The sequence below is a fragment of the Cornus florida genome, unplaced genomic scaffold, assembly GCF_030987335.1.
Source record: "Cornus florida cultivar Cherokee Brave unplaced genomic scaffold, ASM3098733v1 CherokeeBrave_3.0.0_Hap2_Chr01, whole genome shotgun sequence".
Taxonomy (NCBI): domain Eukaryota; kingdom Viridiplantae; phylum Streptophyta; class Magnoliopsida; order Cornales; family Cornaceae; genus Cornus; species Cornus florida.
The window spans coordinates 62,727,432-62,741,738 of record NW_026775571.1 but is presented as its reverse complement, the minus strand read 5'-3'; the positions used below and the strand labels follow the sequence as shown (position 1 = coordinate 62,741,738).

The 14,307-nt window shown below is 37.3% G+C and overlaps 1 non-coding gene and 1 pseudogene across 1 annotated transcript; one reads left to right on the top strand and one right to left on the bottom strand.

Annotated features, from left to right (window-relative positions):
• Positions 1-3,324: 3,324 nt before the first annotated feature.
• LOC132273437 (uncharacterized) lies at positions 3,325-13,115 on the bottom strand (annotated as a pseudogene).
• On the top strand, positions 7,908-8,014 carry LOC132283406 (small nucleolar RNA R71). The gene has a single exon (XR_009472021.1). It is a non-coding gene; the product is annotated as a small nucleolar RNA R71 (small nucleolar RNA).
• Positions 13,116-14,307: the final 1,192 nt, after the last annotated feature.

Sequence of the window (14,307 nt, the reverse complement as noted above, 5' to 3'; positions counted from 1 at the left end):
TTTCTTACTGGTGAAGCAACGACACATATTAAACAAGTGTTGAAAGTAGACTACCTCAAGTATGCAAATTCTGCCATTTCTAAGCTATTCTAAACATTTCAACATCATGTAAGCAAAATTGGTCCTCCACACATTAAGCAATTAATCATGCAAATTGAATCAATTCTATCATTCTTTTTGAGTGAACCAGCATCAAAATGTGTTACTATCCTAGCAAATCAAAGTAATGGCATAGCCTTACCCTCAAACTAGCATACAGATATAGTACCAATCCTCAAGACATTGAATGAACCTTGTTATTCAATCAAACAATCTTTTTTTTTATTGATTTCATTTATTTTATTTTATTTTTTTATGTATGACCATGTGCAATGTCCAAGTTCCTTAAGCTCTCTGATCACCCCATGTAACAAGCGTTGAGCCAACGACTCCCAAACCAGATGGTCTTAGGGCTTTAAGTGTAAAGACACTCCTAAGAGCGTAATGACTCGGAATGGTTAGGCTACGAACTCAAACTAATCATACATCTTACATTCTTCCCTTGTCTTCCTTTTTAATCAGTTGACATGTTGAAAGAATGCAGTTTTTATTTATTTATTTTTATTTTTTTATTTTTTTTATTCCTCACTTTTGGTGAGTGCTTTTATTTCTTTTCTTTGCAAAGTCATTTTATCAAGAATGAAAGCTTTTAAAACATACTAGCTCAATTAGGATAAACCAAGACAATAATCAACTAAGCATGTACCCCATAAATTGAATGCTAGTGTGCGCAAATGCAAGTATAAAATTCTAGAATCAACTCTTAAAGCATTTTCAACAAACAAGATGATGTGTACCACAAAGCAAACATGATATCAAAAAATAAAATTTACCCCTAAATGGCATCCTAGAGCATACAAGAAGTATTAGACTCTTAACAACTTGTTTTTCAAGGGCACTATGCTTCAAAAGTTCGAATTCATTGCTAAACACATCTCAAATCTCATCATGCATTTAAAGCTTAACTTAAAATAGAATTAATCATGATGACCTTACCCCCAAACTTAAACTGTACATTGTCCCTAATGTGCAATGAGAACAATGAAAAATAATAGAAAGAGTACACCGTGATGGCAAAGACTATGAAGTCCGACAATGATTCTGTACGAAAGATGTCTCCCCCAAACTTGGATGCAAAAACCTATCTGTATAACCATACTAGCAAACTCACATCAAATATCACATGGGATAAGCAATGCATACAGTCCAAAACAATATATAACACAGTGCAAAGAGATATGAGATGAAACCCTTGATGAAAGATTAAAAAAAATTCATAACTAGTCAGAAGGGCATACCGGTAACACATATTTTTGAATTTTTTTTTTTTTTTTTTCATTGTGTTTTATACTTTGTTCGTTTGTTTGTTTGTTTTTTTTTTATTATTATTATTTTTTTTTATTTTAAAAAGAAACAAAGAAAAAGAACATGTATACACAACCTACAAAAAAAAAATGGGCTAAGTTTAATGTGTCTAGCAAGACAGAATACTACTGGGAATTTTTTTTTTATATATATATATTTATTATTATTATTATTATTATTATTTATTTATTTAATTTTGTTTTTTTTATTATTTATTTAATTTTTTCTTTTCTTTTTCTTTTTTTTTTCTTTTTTTTTTTTTTAAACATCACAAGCTCGCCAAAGAAGACAACCGGCAGCGCTGGGTAAACCTAGTCCAAGAATCGCCGGTGAGACCCAGCGAAGAGCCCAGCAACCAAGTCGAAGAACTAGCCTTGATCACCGGCGAAACTAGCCGCTGGAATCACTGGGGAAAACGACGAGTCACAAGCTCGCCGGAAGGAAACGGCGATTCAGAAACTCGCCGGAAGGAACCCAGCCGGAATGAAAATCGCCGGGAAAGAACCCAGCTGCGTTGGAAAATAAAAGGCGAAGCAAACGGCGCCGGAATTTTTTTCAGACCTACAACCTACCAAATCGGTTACCCAACTTCCCCAATCGCACCCAACCGAGACCCAAAGAGGCGAAGCAAAGGGCGAACCTTAAACCACAATCGCCGGAGAAGAATCGGAAGCCATGGTGCCAGAATTTGATGCCTTCGGCACCGCGTTAGAGAGAAGCGAATAGAGAGGGATGGTCTAAGAACTTAAGAGTTTGGATTTGGGTGAAGAAGTTTCAGGGTTGGGCAGTGAATGGAGGCGAGAGAGAGTTGGTAAGGGCAAGGTTATGGGGTTTAATCACCCTAAGCAAGGGATCGATAATTTTATACAAAAAAGTTCCCCTTCACTGTGTAATGTGAGAAAGTGGTTGGGGATTGATCCCATGGTTGGGGGATTGATCCCCATGAGTCTTTTTTTTGTTAGTCTCTGCCAGAAAAATGGGATCGATTTCCCACCCATTTTGGGGATTTTTTTTTTTAAAAGTAAAACTAAAAATACTATATACACTAATATAGATAAAATTAAATTAAATTAAAATAATAATAATAAATAAAATTAAAATAAAATCACAAAGCAACTTATATGAACTAGTACTATTTTTTTTACTTTTTTTTTAATTTTTTTTTTATATTTTTGAATAAAGCAAAACTAACATGAAATATATATAAAAATAATAAAAATAAAAATAAGAATAATAATAACAATAATAATGAAAATAATAATAAAACACCAACCTATACTACCCATCACAATAATTTTTTATTTTTTATTTTGTTATTTATTTTTTTCTTTTTGAATTTAAAAACGCATAAATGTACAAAAGGAAAAAGAAAAATAAAATAAAATAATAAAAAAATGGAAATTAAAATGCAACGAAGGAGAAACTCGATACAACTAGTGTTTAACGTCGCTAAAAAGACGTGAGATGCTCTCAATCTTCAAAGTAAATGGGATTTACCAAGAGGGTAAATTCCACATTTCTTTGAAAAGTTTGTCCATCAATGTATGGTTTAAGCCTTTGACCATTTAATTTGAAGGTCCCTTCATCTTTTAGATTTTTAAGTTCAATCGCCCCATGAGGTGAGACGAAGATGATTTGATAAGGGGCTTCCCATTTGGTTCGAAGCTTTCCAGGGAAGAATTTGAGCCTAGAGTTGAATAACCAAGCCTTTTGACCGACCTCAAAAGACTTTTTCACAATATGTTTATCATGAAATGCTTTTGTCCTTTCCTTGTAGATTTTTGAACTATCATAGGCATCATTTCTCAATTCCTTTAACTCATTGAGTTGGAGCAAACGGTCCTGTCCAGCCTTATCAAGATCAAAGCTGAGCCTTTTTATTGCCTAAAGTGCTTTGTGTTCTAGCTCAATCGGAAGATGACAAGGCTTCCCATAAACAAGTCTATATGGAGACATGCCTATTGGAGTCTTCTAAGCTGTCCGGTAAGCCCACAAAGCATCATTCAATTTCCTTGACCAATCTTTTCGGGTCGGATTGATAGTTTTCTCAAGAATATGCTTGATTTCCCTATTTGACACCTCGACTTGTCCACTTGTTTGGGGATGGTAGGGAGTGGCCACTTTATGTGTGATAGAGTATTTCAAGAAAAGTTGCTTCAAGAATTGATTACAAAAATGTTTTCCTCCATCACTTATCATAGCCCTTGGCATACCAAAACGAGAAAATATATTTGATTTGACAAATGCAATTACCACGGAGTGGTCATTCATTTTGGTAGCGCAAGCCTCAACCCACTTTGACACATAATCAACGGCAACGAGAATATATTGAAAGCCATAAGACATTAGGAATGGTCGCATATAATCTATGCCCCATACATCGAAGATTTCAACAACGAAGACTGAAGTTAAGGGCATCATGTCTCTCTTTGACATTGATCCCAACTTTTGGCACCGAACACACACCTTGCAAAAGTTATAGGCATCTCGGTGGATATTGGGCCAAAAGAGCCCACTTTGAAGAACTTTCAAAGCGGTCTTTTTTCCACTAAAATGCCCACCACAAGCAAGTGTGTGACAAAACACAAGGACACTCGGAACTTCACTTTCCAGCACACATCTCCTTATGATTTGATCCGGGCAATAACGAAACAGAATGGGATCTTCCCAATAGTATTTCCGAATGTTAACAAAGAATCGATCCTTTTCTTGTTTTGACCAATTAATAGGAAGTTTGCCGGTTACAAGATAGTTAACAATGTCAGCGAACCAAGGCAACGTCCCATTTGAGATTTGAAAGAGTTGTTCATCCAGAAATGATTCATGAATTTCAAGATTTGGAGAAGATTCAACCATTAATTGAGACAGATGATCGGCAATGACATTGTCGGAGCCCTTTTTGTCCTTGATTTCAAAGTCAAACTCTTGAAGAAGTAGGATCCATCTTATCAAGCGAGGTTTGGTTTCCTTTTTCATTAAAAGATGCCTAAGAGCGGCATGATCAGAAAACACAATTACCTTGGATCCTAAGAGATATGACCAAAATTTATTAAGGGCATGTACTACGGCAAGTAACTCTTTCTCGGTGGTAGAATAGTTCAATTGGGCACCTGAGAAACTCTTACTTGCATAGTATATAGCATATGGTAGTTTACCTACCCTTTGCCCCAAAACAGCACCCATTGCGAAGTCGGAAGTATCACACATAATCTCAAATGGTAAGGACCAATTTGGAGGTTGCATGATGGAAGCGGATGATAAAAGAGTGCGAAGTTGATGAAAAGCATTTAGGCATGCTTCATCAAAGACAAATGGAGTCTCCTTGGCAAGAAGGTTGCACAAGGGTCTAGCAATTTTGCTAAAGTCTTTGATGAACTGGCGATAAAAACCAGCATGTCCTAGAAAGGAGCGGATTTCTCTCACCGTAGTAGGTGGAGACAATTCAGAAATCAGCTCAACTTTCGCTCTATCTACTTCTATTCCTCTTTTAGAGATGACATGTCCAAGCACGATTCCTTCTGGAACCATGAAATGGCTCTTTTCCCAACTTAACACAAGATTAGTCTCACGACATCTTTGAAACACTTTTTTGAGATTTTGGAGACATGAATCAAATGAGGACCCAAAAACTGAGAAGTCATCCATGAAGACGTCTAAATACTTCTCTACCATGTCCAAAAAAATTGACATCATACACCTTTGGAAAGTGGCAAGAGCATTGCACAATCCAAAAGGCATCCGTCGATAAGCAAATGTACCTAAAGGACATGTGAAAGTGGTCTTTTCTTGATCCAATGGATCTAGGGCCACTTGATTGTACCCCGAGTAACCATCTAGGAAGCAATAGTATTGTTGCCCAGCCAATCTTTCTAAGATATGGTCAATGAAAGGCAATGGAAAATGGTCCTTCCTAGTGGCAGAATTCAGCTTTCGGTAATCTATGCAAACACGCCACGAAGTGGCGGTGCATTTCGAAATGAGATCACCCCTAGCATTTTCAACAACTGTGATTCCCAACTTTTTAGGAACCACTTGAGTTGGACTAACCCACTTGGAATTAGAGATAGGATATATAATTCCCGCATCTAAAAGTTTCACAACCTCCTTCATGACAACTTCTTTCATATTTGGGTTCAATCTCCTTTGAGCATCCCTAAATGGCCTTTCATCCTCTTCTATGTGTATGCGATGCATACAAATAGAAGGGTCAATGCCTTTTAGGTTAGCCACACTCCATCCAATCGCTTCCTTGTTAGCTTTAAGCACTTCCAAAAGATCATTCTCTTGGTCATTTTTAAGATTTGAAGCAATGATGACTGGAAGAGTCTCTTTTAAGCCTAAGAAGGCGTATTTCAGATTTGATGGAAGGGGTTTAAGCTCAAGAATAGGAGGAGAGATGAGAAAAGGAACTGGTGGAGTACTAGAAAGTGAATGAAGAGGTTCTTTCTTGCTTTTCCAAGGTGGGTAATCCAAAGTGGCCACAGAGTCTATCAAAGCATTCACCTCACTTATGGATCCTTCTGTGTCAAAACCACAACTTTCAAACATTTCACAAAGGCACGCCTCAAGAGGGTCCTTAGATAGAATAGAGGGAAGAGTCTCCTCTATGGTTTCATCCAAAATATCCACTAGGAGACACTCGTCTTCATCTGTGGGATGTTGACTCGCATTGAAAACATTAAGTTTAACCATCATGTTGCCAAAATAGATGTCCATAATGCCGGATCTACAATTAATGGTGGCATTGGCAGTGGCAAGAAATGGTCTTCCTAGGATAACTGGAATGTGATTGGTGAGATTAGGGACTAACTTAGTATCAAGTACCACAAAATCAACCGGGAAATAAAATTTATCAACCTTAATCAAGATGTCTTCAACAATTTCCCTCGGTTTCTTAATTGATCTGTCAGCTAGTTGGATTACTATCGATGTTGGCTTCAAGTCCCCTAATCCTAATTGTAAGTAAATAGAGTATTGAATAAGATTAACACTTGCACCTAAATCAAGGAGAGCTCTACGAACCTCTTGGTTTCCAATAACACAAGAAAGGGTCGGAGCACCCGGATCCTTGAACTTAGGAGGGATGTTAGACAGAATGATGGAATTCACTTATTCCGTTAAAAGCACTTTCTTAAGGTCCCTTCCCTTGCTCTTCCTTTTTTGTGTGCACAAGTCCTTCAAGAACTTTGCATATGGTGGAATTTGCCTAATTGCATCTAGGAGAGGAAGATTAATTTTTACTTGTTTGAAAACTTTCATCATATCATGAATTTTTCTTTCTTGTCTCCCAAATTACGAAGTCTCTCTCAAAGCTTGAGGAAATGGAGCTTTTGGCTCATAAGGCTTCTCTAATTGGAGAGATGATGATGAAGATGAAGGAATTTCCTTTTCGGAACCACTAGCATCCAAAGAAATATGAATAGGATTTGGAATGGGACGGATGCTACCACTTGGTTGCTTCAGTTCACTATCCTCCTTTGGTACCTCTACCTTATTATCCACTTTCCTACCACTCCTCAAGGTAGTAATAGCTTGAACTTGCTCATTTCCAGAAAATTCCGATGAAGGACTTGCTTGTGCTATAAATTGCCCCTTAGGATTGGTCTCAGTTTAACTAGGCAACTTACCTTTCTCTTTCATATTTAAAGAATTAGCTAATTGCCCGATTTGAGCTTTAAGCTTTGCAATTGATTGAGAGTGAGAATGAAATAATTGATTACCTTTTCGAAGATCACCTAAGGCTTGCAAGACCTTGTCCTCAAAAGCAGGACTCTTAGGAGGTGCTTGATTTAGATTAGAGTAGGATTGAGAATTTGATGCTTGAGGATGAGAGTAAGATTGGATATTTGATGCTTGAGGATGAGAGTATTGATTCACATTCTGAGGATAGAATGAAGGACTGTAACCTTAAGAATTCTGATTTTGATTTTGAAGATATGGGGAAACATACTTTGCTTGGTAACCTTGAGTTTGAGGAGGGTTTGCACCGTCTCCTTGATTTCTCCATGCAAAGTTAGGATGATTTTTCCACTCCGGATTGTAAGTATTAGAATAATGGTTGTTCCCTTGATGAATGAAAGCGGCATTTGCTTGTTCTTGAGGCTCACTTGGGATTATTTGTCCAAGAGGACAATTTGAAGTATGGTGTGTGTAACTAGAACAAGTTATGCACATTTCATTAGAATGATGAGGATAAGATTGAATTGCCGGTCCTTCATTCAAAAGGAATGTATCAAACCTTTGAGTCAGATTTTTAACCTCAGCGGCAATTTCCATGGAAGAGTCTATTTGATTTAGAGCTTTCTTTCCTCCCACATTTGCTAGGTGACCACCCCTAGAAGATGAAGATCTATGCATTGAGTTTTCACTCATTTTTTCGAAAAAAAGCCAAATTTCATCTTCATTTCTTTCTATGTAGCTTCCGCCACAAGAAGCATCAACAAATGCCCTTATTGGCATCAGATAAACTTGAAAAAAACCATTGAACTAATTGTCACTTAGGAATGTCATGATGTGGACACTTCCATAGCAAGTCATTCAAACATTCCCATGCTTCATGAAGGGGTTCTCCTTCTTGTTGTTTAAATTCACGAATGGAAGTTCTCATGGCATCGGTTCGACTTGCGGGGTAATACTTCTTTAGGAACTCTTGTTACAATTGTGCCCAAGAGGTGATTGCATTTGGCCGCAAGTTGTTAAACCAATATTTAGCTTTATCCTGAAGAGTGAAAGGGAAAAGCTTTATTTTTAGGACTTCTTCCGGAACATCCATGATTTTTATGGTTGAACAAACTTCTAAGAACTCATCTAAATGTTTATAAGGCTTTTCATTGCTCAACCTATAGAAAAGGGGGCACATGTTAATGGTAAAAGCCTTAATCTAATAATGATGAGCACGAAAATTTGGCAATTGAATGCAAGTGGGTGCATTATATTGATTTGGAGTGTAACGATCCCTAAGGACCATTGGAGGATTGAGATGATTGAGAGGAGGATATGGCATTTGACCTTGCTGATTGTATGCCATTTGACCTTGTTGAGGGTATGCCATTTGAACATATTGTTGTTGTTGCTCACCAATTGGGGGAACAACATTTGGCTTTGGCATCCCTAGATTAGGTTGTTGTACCGCATGATTAACTGGTTGTGGCATTCCCAAGGGTGGATGCACACCTTGAGGATCCACAATATGAACTTGTGGTGGGTGGTGCACACCGTTATGATCCACATGACCAAGATCTACAATGGGATCTTCAATTGGATCTATTGGGTCTTCCATTAAAGGTGATGGAAAATCAAAATTTAGAAGATTAGGATGACTATTCCTAGTACTACCTCTTAAACGCCGAAGGAAAACTTCAAGATTTTGATTTACAGGATAAGAGGACAATTAAGTGATCTACGACCATGCATGCACTACAATAAGTCAACACACCAACACTTCAAAATTTTAATCTCCACATACGATGTTCCCGAACTCCTCAATAATATCAATGAACTTAAAACAAATAAATGCCTCCACACGGGCCGATGCCTTCTACAAGAAGGTATACTTGGACTTAAAAATAAAACAACTCAATTTAAGCCTCCACTTGGGCTGTCCAAAGCATGTAAATTGGTATACAATTAAAGTACTAAAATTAAAGAGAACTTACAGATGGTCCTTAAGCAACTTGAAATTTTGTTTAATTGCTTTTAAGTCCAGCATTGGCTCCACTTTGCTTCAAGTACCTAATTAACAAATCAAATAAAAAAAATTAAAATTAAAATGACTTAAAAATAGACAATTAACAAAGAACTAATGTCTAATTCAATTCTTTAAAACCGTTAGATCCCCGGCAAAGGCGCCAAAACTATGGTGCGACCGAGCGTGTGCACAAAATAATGCACAACACTTTAGGTTTAGAAATAATGTCAAGTGGGCACCATATTTTAAAATTTATAAAGCCACTAAACACTTCTACTATGGAGTATGAAGTGAGCAGGGATTGTCCCAAGAGATCTAAACAATTATAGGTTTTTCAGAATTTAATTCTACTTTAGTGCTTATGTGATTGCTAAAAAGGTTTGGTTTTGTGATTAGACTAATTTTAAGCTAAATGATTTCAATAAAATAAATAGAGTTTAAGAGATTGGGAAGAGACTTAGGGTGTAGGATTCACCACTAAATACATTCCCTAACTCACTAACTTTCAACTAATTGGGGAAATAAAATGTATAATCTAAATGTGACTAACAATTGCAATGAAAAGTATGAAACATCAATTTGAAGCTTGAATCATTTACCTAATGACAATTAACTAAATGTAAATCAATTCACTAATTCAAAGCATGGTCCATCAATTCAGTTAGCAATTTCAACTCACATTAATCTAGAGGATAGTGTAAATTGTAGCAACAAGCATGGAAGTCAAACACAAGCATGGATTGTCTACTTACCTAAGAACGAAAGTGCAATTAAGCTAATTAAGCCTGAAATGAACTAAATTCAACAAGAATTTAACCTAATGAAATTAACTATGTAGTACAACCCATCTAGTAGAAGAAAATTCCATCAAATTAAAACACAATTACATCTAATTAACACAATGCATATCCATCATAAGATTCAATTCACAAAGAAATCAAGTGTAAAGATTAATTATCAATCAAAAACATATAAGACAATATGAAATTGACATAGATAATCAAATGAAAGAATTAATTTATATTTCAAGGCTATACAAAAATTACACAAATAAATCCCCAAAAAGTGAAAAGAAAGAGAAATTAGGTTACATGCTTAGGGATTATCCAACCCTAAGTAGAAGATTTAGCCGCTCATAGTTGATGGATTCAAGGTGTCAACAAGTTCCAACATCTGCTTCATCATCTCTAAGCTTCTTCTCAAAACCCTAGCCTGTTCTTGCTTTTTCTACTATTTCGTGTGTTTTTCCAGAGAGAACGTGATATCAGTATAGAATATAAAATTTAATAATTAATAAATTAAAAACTCCCTTAAATAAAATAATACTAACCTTAAACTAATGGCTCACTGGGCCTTAAGTAACTAACCCTATTAAAGCCCGTAAATTGTTCACAAAATAAGCCCAAACAATAAGAAAATCCTATAATATTGCCAAGTCCTAGAGGGTTGATCCCCCACCCTAGGGGATCAATCCCCAAGAGTTGGAAATTTCCTTTAAGCCCTATTTAGCTCTATTTTGGCCCCGAGCTCATTAGTTTGCTTCTTCATCTTTGGGAACATCATCAAAGGCCTAAGATTGACTGCTTTTGAAGAATAAACACACTATACGAGCAATGGGCTGCGACCTCCTTTTTGCCATTTTCTGAGCTTTTTCTGAATATCTTTGCTTAACTCCAAAAAGGCTTTAGTGAACCAAAATTAGCTCATTTTAACTTTATTACCCTGAAATACACATAAACATAAATTAAGACTAAAACATGAAATTAAGATAGATGCAAAGACTGAAATACTCTAACTTAGGTGCTGAAATGTGCAACATTTAAGCACTTATCAAACATCCTACTGGTTTCTTTCCTGGTGAAGGATCAATAAGTTCCCAAGTGTTATTTTTCTGTAAGGATTTCATCTCCTCTTCCATAGCTGCTTTCCACCTAGGGTTAGCTAAGTCTTCCTGCACACTGTTAGGAATAGATATAATAGATAATTGATTTACAAATGACAAATTTGATTCTAACAAATGATGGTTCGACACATAATGACTCATAGGATACTTAACTTTACTAGACAGTTCGGGTTCACATGTGAGTTTAGGAATACCTCTAGTGTGACGCTGTGGCAATTGTTTCCTGAGTGGCTCAGGCAGAAAACCAGGAACATCCTCAGCAGGCGATTGGTTTGATATATCAGTTGCGAGGGACTCAAACTCGGACTACAGTGGAGTTGGTGCCATTTATGGGCGTTCATCACCACTTTGATCCAAACTTATACCACTCGAATCCAATTCGCCCAATTCCTGATTGGTTGGTTCAACTTGTGAGTCATCACCATTAGAATTGCCGTCCTCAAAAGTGTGATAATCATAATCGAGAGTCTGAACTTCTTTCTGGTACTCCCCCTGAAGTTCCGACGAAGAGGAAAAATATATTGAGTCTTCATGGAAGACAAAATCCATGGTGAGAAACATTCATCGAGTTGGAGGGTGATAATAGCGATACCCCTTTTTATGAAGAGCATATCCGAGAAAAACACATCGCAATGCTCGAGGAGTTAGCTTGTTGCTCTGATGCTTATGGAGGTGTACAAAGGCTACACAACCAAAGACATGAGGAGGTAGATTTGGGACGATTGGGGCAACGACTGTGTTAGTGAGAGCCTGCAATGATGTCTGGAAGTCAATAGAGCTGGAAGGTACTCGATTGATTAGATATGCGGCAGATATAAGTGCTTCTCCCCAATACGATAACGGCATATGAGCTTCTATCAATGAAACACGAACAACCTCCAATAAGTGACGATTTTTTCACTCTGCAACCCCATTCTGCTGGGGTGTGTTGGTACAAGTGGTTTGATGAATAGTTTCATGGGCTCCCAAATAGTGTTGAAGATCCAAACTCTGATATTCTCTACCATTATCACTACTGAGAACCTGAATATGTTCAGTGTAGTGAGTTGCAACCAGTTTATGAAACTTTTGAAACAATAAGTTTACTTCACTTTTAGATTTCATCAAGCACAGCCAGGTCATCCTGGTACAGTCATCAATAAAAGTAACAAACCAACGTGATCCACCTAAAGTAGTGACTTTGGGCGAACCCCAAACATCAGAATGTATAACCATAAAAGGAAGTGGACTTTTATTTAAACATAATGGAAACGAAGCACGATGGCTCTCTGCTAGTTCACAAATATCACAGCAGAAACTAGAACCATCAAATTTTTTAAATAAACTAGGAAATAATTTTTACAGATAACCAAATGAAGCATGCCCCAGACGTCCATGCCACAACCAGATTTCAGATTTCGTTTTCTCCCCCTCAGAAACATCCACTGTCAATGCTTGTCGTAGCTTGGCAGAACTTTTTGACATCAAGTCCAAGTAATATAACTTCCCTCATCTAATACCACAACCAATCGTCTGCTTTGTTTGGATGTCCTTAAACACACAAAAATCAGGCAAAAAAATTACAACACAAGATAAAGCTGTGGTTATTTGAGAAACTGACAAAATATTATAATCTAAGGATGGAACAACTAAAACCAAATCGAAATGCAGATTATCAGTGAGTGTCAAAGATCCTTCCCCAATAACTGGGGTCGAAGTACCATTGGTAGTACAAACAAATTGTTGGGAGGAGGAAGTAAGAGGTGAGACCTATCTAGAATCAAACCTCATATGATCTGTAACACCAGAATCAATTATCTATACACTATTAACAACAGGTGTAGAAATATTTAAAAACTTACCACCATTATCTCCAGTTACTACCAACCCCAAGGCCTTTTCAGCACCATCATCCTCGGTCTTAACAACTGCTGCAGTGGAGGTCTTCGACGAATTCTTCTTCCAATGACTATCATCCCACCATTCCGGATATCCCATAAGTTCAAAACAGTGACTTTTGGTATTACCAGTCTTATTGCAATGAGTGCATTTATAGGTAGACTTGTCTGCACCGTTGGTGACTTTAGATTGATTTGGTTTAGTACGGTCTTGACAGTTTTGCTTTGATCTATTGCGAGCCATCATGACTGAAGCATCAGAGTTTTCGGACTCCCCTGTCAGAGTTGCACGACGTACTGCTTCTCGTCGAACCAAAGAGTAGTAGCCTTCCAAGTCTGGAACTGAATCATTGCGTAGAATTTCTCCACGAACTTGTTCAAAACCACCATCCAATCCGGCAAGAAAGATGTGAACCTTAGTCACTCAATAGACTTTCGATATGCTTCAATGTTATCCGGATCTTTCATGACCATTTTATCTCGATGGTCCATTTCGCGGAAAACTTCAGTTAGCGCTCCATAATATTTAGATAGAGATTTTCCATTTTTTTTAGCGGTGAAGGCCTTTTGGTTCAAGGCGAAAACTTGCAACTCATCATTCCCATCATAAAAAGCCTTTGATAAAGCACTCCAGATTTCATAGGCAGTGGGTAAGCATAAATAACGCTTCATAATTTCTGGAGTCATGGACATTAATAGCCACCGCTTCACTTTCTGATTTTCAGCATACCATTTATCATAACCGTCTTCTGATTTAGCAGGTGGCTTAGTCTTGCCACGAATATAGGAGAGTTTCTCCCTTTCAGCAATATGCATCTCCATCAGTTGGGACCAAATGTCATAATTGGATTTAGTAGGACTAATCCCTGCATTAAAAACACTTTCAGATTGAACAAAAATAGGAACTGATTTCATCCCAGAGGATTCAATATTTTTTTCACTCATTTTTTCCTCTTTTTTGTTTTCCTTTATATATATATATATATATATATATATATATATATATATATATATATTACAATAAAAAAAAAGTAAAACAAATGGAGATGCAAACAGAAGATGGAGATCCAGCAAAACTGGATGAGTAGCCGGTGATTTGATGATGGAGACAGAAGATGGAGATCCGGCAAAGAGAAGATGGAGATTCGGCAAAACTGGATAAACAGCTAACAATCTGATGATGGAGATAGCAGCTGTAGGTTCTCCTCCTTGTGCGACGACGACGATGGATCCAGCGGCAATGATTGAGATCGCGACTGGTTCTGTTCGGCTGAGATGGATCCGACGACACTGTGGACAGCAGTTCGATCGTCAAAGGCTGCAGATCCGGCGACAGCTATTCAGGTCCAGCAACGGCGATACAGATCTGTCGAGGTGCAGCGGTTTGGTTACAGCTGTGAATTGTGATGGCTGAGACTTGTGATGGCAGTGGCTGT